This window comes from Eschrichtius robustus, chromosome 13 (genome assembly GCF_028021215.1).
Source record: "Eschrichtius robustus isolate mEscRob2 chromosome 13, mEscRob2.pri, whole genome shotgun sequence".
In the NCBI taxonomy this organism is placed as follows: Eukaryota; Metazoa; Chordata; class Mammalia; order Artiodactyla; family Eschrichtiidae; genus Eschrichtius; species Eschrichtius robustus.
The window spans coordinates 40,914,390-40,923,938 of record NC_090836.1 but is presented as its reverse complement, the minus strand read 5'-3'; the positions used below and the strand labels follow the sequence as shown (position 1 = coordinate 40,923,938).

Sequence of the window (9,549 nt, the reverse complement as noted above, 5' to 3'; positions counted from 1 at the left end):
AAACTAAAAATACTCTTACCATAATCTAGCAACCATGCTCCTTGGTATTTACTCAAAGGAGTTAAATACTTATGTCCACACAAAAACCTGCTCATGGATGTTTATAGCAGCTTTATTAACAATTCCCCAAATCTGGAAGTAATCAAGATGTCCTTCAGTAGGGAAATGAATAAATTGTGGTACATCCAAACAATGGAATGTTACTCAGTGCTAAAAAAAATAGCTAGCAAGTCATGAGAAGACATGAAGAAACTTTAAATGCATATTACTAAGTGAACAAAACCAAACTGGAAAAGCTACATACTTTGATTCCAAATGTATGACATTCTGGAAAAGGCAAAACTGTGGAGACAGTATAAAGATCAGTGATTGCCAGGGGCTAGGGTAGGGGAGGGATGAATAGGTAGAATACAGAGGATTTTTAGGGCAGTGAAACTACTTTGTATAATACAGATGGATACATGTCATTATACATTTGTCCAAATCCATAGAATGTACAACACCAAGAGTAAACCTTAAGGTAAGCTGTGTACTTTGGTTGTTTATGATGTGTCATTGTAGGTTCATCAGTTGTAACATTTGTATAACTTTGGTGGGTGATATTGATAGTGGAGGAGGCTATGCATGAGTGGGGGTGGGGATAAATGGAAAATCTCTGTATCTTCCTCTCAATTTTGCTGTGAACCTGAAAATACGCTAAAATATAAAGTCACAAAAATTATTGAAATAAAGAATAAATAAGTTAAAAAATAGCCTATGTTCAAGTGTTGGAAGTCTCAATATTGTGAAGATATTAATAGTCCCCAAAGTAATACACTGAATCTTCACCCTAAGAATGTTTTATTAATAAACAAAAGAAGAAGACAAGGATACTTTACTGTGAAATAATTATGCTATCTTCTCAATTTTGATATAAAATAGTTACAACCTTAAAATTGTAATTAAAAAACAATAACAACAACAACGTGCTTGGAACATGCTGTCTTTTGAAATATTTTCCCCTAAAATCAAAAGGAAAACTTGAATTTATTTTTAAAAAATATGCTCATGTCTTATCATCAAAACAAGAGGGAAATTAAAAGATAAAGGAAGATGATATGATTAATCAGGAGTAAGAGATAAAGCAGGGATTTTTGGTGCTTCACTCACAACTCCTCAGATTTTACCTTCTTAACATTGAGGTACAGGTTGTCCTGACAGAGCCCACATTTGATCTAACATGTGGTGTCAGAAACAAATGCTAGAACAAAATAGAAATTAAAATATTTTGAATACTCTGAGAGGCAAAGAAAGTACCTTACTTCAGTAACTATCCCAGGGACTGGGACTACCACTATTGCAAATGTTTACTCTTTCTAAGACAGCAATATTTTAAATGTCACTTTCTGAGAGATGCATCCATGTGTATATATGGCTTTGGCCCAACAAATATGGCAAAACTTAGGGCCAAAATTACTTCTTGACAGATTATTTTTCTCATTTGTGTCTTAGTTAACAAGTCATGTCTTTCAGGCAACAAGCAAAGAGTGACTGGTATCCTGGTTACCATAAAAGCAAAATTTGCTCCATCTGCTTACCTTCCCCCAGGCGCCTGTATGTCTCTGTTACGGTCTTTGACAATGGTAATGTAGTTCTAATCGAACAATGAATTGAGTTTATTCAGTTTGCTTGAAATAACTTACCTGGTGCTGGCACAATTGTTTCTTCGAATAATATTTTAGGTGTTTGGCTGATGCTCTGATAATCTTATGGGTTTTATTAATTCTTTACAGTATTCAACAGTGGAGCCTATGAGAGATTAAACAGCTTCTAAAGTTCAGAAATTCCACTGGATTTCATCTTAGGATACAGCTGCTAGACTTTACCTGAAACCACAGTCTTGTACAAATCCTACCCTATACTGGATATAATGGATTCCCCTTACTTCCTTCCTGATTTCTCCTGAGAGCTTTCTCCTTTAAATTATATACATATGAACATCCGTCTCAGTTTCTGGTTCTCAGGATCCCAACCTAAGACACTATCTACCCCTCAGTCAATCTTTCCAACCCCACCAGAGGGCAAGTTGTTACCCGATTGGTGAGTTAGGGAGAAGAAGCATTGCTCAACCCCGCCTTTCTCCTCTTTCCCATTTATCCATAGAGAAGGTACACGCTAGTTTATTCCTTTGGCCACGTGATAAAATTAGTGAGGCAAGTTCACCCTGTTGAGACATGTATGTTAACCTGTGCTATCTATGATGGGATGCATAAATAAGCCTAATTCAGGGGGAGTGGTAGCTACTTACAACTCAGTAGAGCATGTGTGTGTGTTCCTTATGGTCAGTCAATGGGATGTCAAGCTCACTGAGTTATTCCTGAGTTTGCAAATGTTTTTCTCTGTGATTAGGCCATCCATATTTACTAGTATTTACTAATTGTTGTTTATGTAAATTAGTCTCCTGTCCTTCCACAGAGACTGAGAGCTAGGAGTACTATCTTCTTCAATGTTTACATTTCAAAGAGATAGTTCTCAGGATCTCGAGAAAGACAGGCAAGAAGCTGAGAGAAGATTTACATTCATTTTAAAGAGGCAGAGAAAGAATTTACAATTTCAAGTTGTTTTTTTTTTTTTTATAAATTTATTTATTTATTTTATTTGGCTGTGTTGGGTTTTCGTTTCTGTGCGAGGGCTTTCTCCAGTTGCGGCAAGTGGGGGCCGCTCTTCATCGCGGTGCGCGGGCCTCTCACTGTCGCGGCCTCTCTTGTTGCGGAGCACAGGCTCCAGACGCGCAGGCTCAGTAGTTGTGGCGCACGGGCCTAGTTGCTCCGCGGCATGTGGGATCTTCCCAGCCCAGGGCTCGAACCCGTGTCCCCTGCATTGGCAGGCAGATTCTCAACCACTGCGCCACCAGGGAAGCCCTCAAGTTTTTTAAAGCAAATGCTCTAAGAAAAGGGGGATCAGGGACCTATATTCAGGAAAAACCTATTTAAGGTTTAGTCAAGCTGACTAAGGTTTAGTCAAAAACCTATTTAAGGTTTAGTCATTAAGATTATATTTGTCAACACACACATACATGCATATAAGGAAACTTCTAAGATAATGAGGTCAAAAATCTGCTTCTGGCTGAACTCCAAGGAATTCAAGGAATCAACTCAGCTGTATCCTGGGCTTGCGTGATCAGGTACCCACCCGCTGGCTATTTAAATCTAGGCATTCTTCTGAATGGTTAGATCTGAGGAGGCTTTATTTGCATAATACCCTTGGGAAACTATTTAGAGCAATAAGAGAAAATAGTGAAAAACAACTGTGTGATTGGTTTTGAAATGGTCTGAGTAGTTGCTCAAACATTTATATGCTGAGAATCAGAACTTTTCAAAATTGTATTTCCATATACTTTTCTTAGGATTCAGAGCAGCCCAAGTTTATAAGAATCTAAAAAAGGATTTTGAAATCTTAGCCAGGGAGACTCCTGGCACATACACTAATATCCTTTCTTTTTTCCCCTAATACTGTCATGTAGATAGACAAGAGCTTTTCTTCAGAGAAAAGAGTTGTTGCTGTTTTCCACCTGCATGGTTTATTGAGACATTCTGTTAACAGGTCAGAGCACCTAGAGGGTTCTCTCCACTGGGGAAGAGGAGAGCTAGGTCTGCCTTGATATCTCCTGGGCCACTTATCTCTACTCTTCATCTCTTCCTCTCTATGTCTCCTTTGCTCTGTACTTTGAGCTTTCCTGCAACTCTGCTCTTACAGTGAGATCATCCTTCCCCCATCCATCTCCGTCTCTCCCTCTTTGATCTGGTTTTTATTTCTCTATTTACGAACATGCTCTGATCTGCCCTCAAAATTAACTCCTGTCCTCTCCTTGAGAATATTGAGGGATTAAAACTAAGGCAATGAATAACAAATAAGTCTATCATAACCAACGTATGCACATAAGTTATATAAATAACTTCTTAAAACAATGTAAGAGAGGTATTACTATATGCCATTTTATGGATCAGAAAATTGAGATAAGGAAGGCTTAAAGACTTTCCAAAGATCATACAACTAGTAAGAAACAGAACTAGGACTTGATGACTTGACCCCAGGTATGTCTCAGGCCATAGGAAGAGACACAGGAGAGGTTCAGAAAAACAAAATCTATTGTACTCACAGGTACTAGAAACAGTAGGCATGGCACACCACACAGGGCCATGTGGGGAAGCACCAGCATTGGTGAAGAGGCAGAAAGGGAGAGAGAGGGAGCATGGCCTAGAGCCTTTACTGGGGTTTTCACTAGAAGGCAAGGCAGGGCAGTAGCAGTTTGGAACTGGCTAGGTTGAATAATTTTGGGAGGCTCTGTGCTATAGGGGTGGTCCCGAGTTGCCTGGTACCTTGCCTGGTACCTGGTACCTGGTACCTGGCAAGGCAGGGCAGGAACAGTTTGGAACTGGCTAGGTTGAATAATTTGGGAGGCTCTGTGCTATAGGGGTGGTCCCTAGTTGCCTGGTACCTGGCTCTGGGATGGTTAAGGCAGACGAATATTGTTTCCTGGCTTGTAAGGGCTACATAGAGGAGATATGGCTGTGAATTGGTTAGTGTGTATAATAAAGGCATTCTCCCTGCTAATTCCTTTGCTATCTCTAAGAATTAGCTATCCCTGGTGAGAGGCAGACTCTCCACAGCCAGAAAGTTTAAGATGTCAAAACATCACATTATACAAAAAATTAAAAATATAAACAATACACTGAGCCAGCTCCTTACTGGCAGTTCTCAAAGCATATTTTACAAGCCAATTAAACATCTTTGTCAGTGAATCTGAATGAATTCTGCCAACTTGTCTACTGATTGGTTCATTGGATTATGTTCACAGGTTAATTTGGACTTGGTAGCTAACAAGGGCTTGATTGCTGGGTGAAGAAACAATAGGAGAAAAGTCTCAGTCTCCCTTAAGCAATTAATTGCATCAGCCATAAGACAGGAAGGCCAGAATGAACCAGCTGACTGAGCCAACAAGTTTGAATAGTGATCTTGAGGCTGAGTTTGTGTCTCAGTGTCAGGTCAGAGCAAGTGAACCTGGGCAAGTTCTAGGTTAGCATAAGTTAGCTAAATCTGGTATGAGAACACAGAATGTAGCAAGGTCTGAATATAACACTCTTAAATAGAACTTAATTATGGATCTGTAGAGGGGAATAAGTAATCATGACCCATTGAGACAGGTGCCTTTCCACAGTAGAACATCTGGGGTATCTCTGGACTAATTTCCTTGTGCTCTAATTTCTAAATTTTAAAACTTTAACATACTTTTAAATGTTTTAACATCATGTGACTTTTCTAGGAGAAGAAGAAAAAATAACCAAAAAAATTCTCATCTTAATTAAAATAGTACCAAGTCTCTGGTTTCCATGTGTCCCTCCATCCAAGGATGTTTTCCTTCACACATTCAGCCAGCACCTTCAAAAACCTCAGTTTCAAACACTCTCCTACCACAGTCACCTCTATTTCTGATTCATTTAATTTAGTGTTCCTACACCAACCATTTTTCACATGCATTGAGAACACTAATCCTTTATGTCGACCACATTTTCATTTCATACCACTCATATCCTTACTTCTCTCATTACACAGGCAAGATTCATTCACTTAATCACCAAGGACATTTCTTAACTCCATAACGCATCTCTCCTTTTATTACATCACATGTCTGACATAAATGCAATGACTGACTTACCCTCCACATATACCAAACACGAGAAAAATCACATAAGAGTGATCACTGGACTCAAATTTATAACCAAAAATCTGGACTAGACTTTGCCACTGCAACTAATCCAAAGTACTTATTTCAAACACCAGTCTCCCCCCTGCATACCCCCACTGACGACTTTACCTTTCACCTTATTGACATTATAGAGGCTATAAATGGGAAACCCCCTTCCCTTCCAGATACAAAAACTTCCCTGTCAAAAAAACAAAAACAAAAACAAAAACAAAAACAAAAAACAAAACAAAACAAAAAAACTTCCCTGTATCTTTCTCCACACTTTTTACTTTCCTTCCTCTTACAATGGATCAAGCATCCCTATTCCCAAGGTAAACTCCTCCACTCATTCTCTGGATCCTATTGACATTCCCCTTTCAATAAATGCAGCCCTTCCACCTACATTAGCAACTTCTCTCTGCATCTGCAAATGCTGTAATCTATCATCCATCTAAATATTTTATTAAAGACTGAGCAGCATCAGCTTGATCTAGAGTTGAGGGCGTAGAATATAAGAAAATCAAAGATACTATTGAGTCTAGAGAGTTTGTGAAGGTGGTTCAAAACTTGAACTTGGATCCCAGAGTCAAGAAATAATGTGTATAGAGAAAGGATTTAAGACCCAGAGGAAATAGAGAGGCAAAAAATGAGGTTCAAAATGCTAGTTTCATTCCAAGGGAGTTTCTTCTTTTTGAGAAGTGCAGCACCATCACCAAGTTCACCATCCTCAGGCTATCTGCTGACCCCCACATCGAGGCTCTGCGTTTTGTGCTACTCCTTGGGGTTTACTTCCTAACCCTGATGAAGAATCTGGTGATGCTGCTGGTGATCAGTGCTGATTCCCGTTTCCATGTACCTATGTACTTCTTCCTAGGACAACTCCCCTTCCTGGATATCTGCTACTTCTCAGTCTCAGTGCCCAAGTTGCTGGAAAATCTCTTGTCTAAAAAGAAAGCAATCTCAGTAGTGGGTTGCATGGCCCACATCTTCTTCGTATCTGCCTCTGAGGGCACTGAATCCTTCCTGTTCCTAGCAATGGCCCATGACCACTATGTTGACATTTTTCATTCTCTGTTATTCAGTCAGGTGATGAGAAACCAACTGTGTGTGGGACTGCTGTTGGCCTAGTGGGGCCTGGGTTTTCTGGATGATCACATCGATATCTTCGGAGCTGGCAATTTAGAGTTCTGTGAGCCCCACACTGTCTCCTATTTCAGTTGTGACCTGCCCTCCCTCTTCCCTCTAGCCTGCTCCACCAGTCTCACTGTCCTGGCCTGGTCTTATGTCACACATAGCCTTGGAACTGTCCTCCTCATTTTCTTCTCCTATGCTCGCATTGTGTCCACCATTCTGAGCATCAACTCCACCACAAGCAAAAGCAAGGATTTCTCTGCCTGTTCCTCCTACCTCACTGTAGTATCTTGTCTAAGTCTTAGATTTTCACTTGAGCAACTGGGTAAAAATGGTGGCATCACTTACTAAGATCAGCATGATTGGGGGAAATGCACAATAGAAGGGTGAAAATTAAGGATTTGATTTTTTGTTAGTTTGGCTGTTTGGTAAGTTGCATTTTGGCTAAACTGCTTAAGATGCTTATTAGACATTAAAGTGGAATGTCAAGTTGTACGTATTATTTTGACGTTCTGGGGAGAGGTCAGGGCTAATATTTGGCGTATATGTGGTATTTAGAGATGTAAGATTAGCATAGAACATCTAAGGAAAATGAAGTGAAGAGGAGGTCCTGGGAATGAGATCTGGAGCAGTCCAGCATTTCTAGTTCAAGCTGAGAATGACCCAGCAAGAGAAACAGGAGCAGCAGCCATTAAGTAAGACAGAAAATCAGGAAATTTTTGTGTCACAAAATCCAAGGAAAGAGAATGCTACAAGGACGATAGAGAGGTCAGCTGTGTTGGATGCCACTGAAAATTCAAATAAGAAGAAAACAGAAAAGTTACCATTGGGTTTTGCAACATTGGTTTTAAAGGGGTTGACAATATTGACAAGAGAAGTTTCAGCTAGCTGGAATAAGATGAGGAGAGAATGGCAACTGAAAAAGTACAAAGAGCAACCATAGATAAATTTACTGAGAAGTTTTGCTGTGAAGGAGATTGAGAAAATGGAGCAGTAGGTTTAAGGAAAGTCAAGGGTTTTTTTTGTTTGTTTTTGCTTCTTGCTTTTGATTTTGTTTTGTTTTTGAGAAGAGATACTAAAGCTTGTTTAGGTGTTTGTGGAAATGGTCACAGAGGTAATATAATATCAAGATTTGGATCAGGATGGAGGCAAAGAAACTTTAGCTGATGGAAGAGAGTTCCTGAGGAAGTTCAAACAGAGGCTGGATGGTCACTTACGGGACATGTTGTATGGGACTCATGCATCAGATTGGAGATTGAAATAAAATGATCCATGTGATCCTTTATGCTCCATAGAATCCTGTGATTCTAAAAGGCTTATCTGTTTGCATATATGTGAGAGAGTGTGGGTAGGAGTATATGTGCATGTAAGTGTACACTGAGGTCGAGTTTTGTCAAACCTGAGGAAGCCCCAGGCTGGTCTCTGGCTAGCAGAAGGGTTTATAGGCCCTCAGTGTCCACCCCATATCCTCCTCTTTCTCAGGACCACAATAGAGGCAGGAGTGCCAGAGGTCCAGATAACTGGCTACTGCTGTTTCCCCATGAGTACTGATTAGTTCCCAGCTCCCTGGGGCCCTCATTACTCCCTCTCACTCTTTAAGAACCAGCCTGGTATATGGGTACCAAGTAGAGAGAGACTAGAGAAAAATGATACAAGTCACACAAACTGGCCAGGAGCCCTCCTTAGAACCAAAAGTGATAAAGGAGGAAGAAGAAGGAAGAAAAGGAGGATGGCTAAAGCTTCTTAATAGGTACTGACTCAAACCAGAGCCCATGCATACCAACACTTTAGGCTTTATCCAAAACTAAACACAAGGTGACTATTTAACTGCATTAAACACAGTTTTCAACTGGTTGGGAAAGAAAACCAGCTTTTCCTGAAGTCTAACTGAGTTCTTTGAGCATTGCACATCATTCACTCTCAAAGTGACACAGAAGGCAACGACTCAGGTCTCCATGTTAGAGCGAGACTCAACAGTCCTTCTTGGTCCTTCCCATCCCACGAGATATGAGTAATCTTACTAGGTTCCAAACCTTTCATTGCACAGCAGAGGGAACTGAGCTCAAGAAGAAGAAGCAAAAACTGCCTTGCCAAACTGGCAAAAGTAGGTAATGACAGAGCTGGGATGAGATATTTATGAGGTTGAGCAACTTGCCACTTTATTAATCTGTAATCTGTCCTTTCCCTTCATTTATAAGATGAAGTTCAAGATTCCTTTGGGATATAATGGGGGGGGGGGCTATAACTTCAGTGGGGGGGGGGGAGCTGAATGGAGCATTTCTGAATTATGGAGCGAGTTTGGAGTATTCTCTGGTTGAAGATTTCCTAGATAAATGCCAGGATCTTAAGCTGAAAGTAATTTGAGAGGTCATTTAGTTCAGGGCCCATCTCCAAGCAAGACCAAATCTGTAGAAATCACAGCCTTAATTGCACAGCTTCTTAGAATTTTTCAGAGATAAAGCAAAATCTGTAACTCTCTTTTACATTCTTGTCACAAAACAAGATTTTTTGAAAGTTTTCATTATCTAAAAGTCTAAACACCTTGTGTCTACAAAGATTTACTCAGGAAGACCACAAAGTCTGCAACTAGGGTAAGAAATGGAGACGAAAAAAGGACATTTTTGATACCCCTTTCTTCCTACTACACCAGAGCACAGCTCCTCTTGTCTTCACTTCAAGACCTTCTCTTCCCT

The 9,549-nt window shown here is 40.1% G+C and overlaps 1 pseudogene; it reads left to right on the top strand.

Moving 5' to 3' along the window:
* Nucleotides 1-4,955: 4,955 nt before the first annotated feature.
* Nucleotides 4,956-7,207, top strand: LOC137775786 (olfactory receptor 8S1-like; annotated as a pseudogene).
* The last annotated feature ends 2,342 nt before the right edge of the window (nt 7,208-9,549 follow it).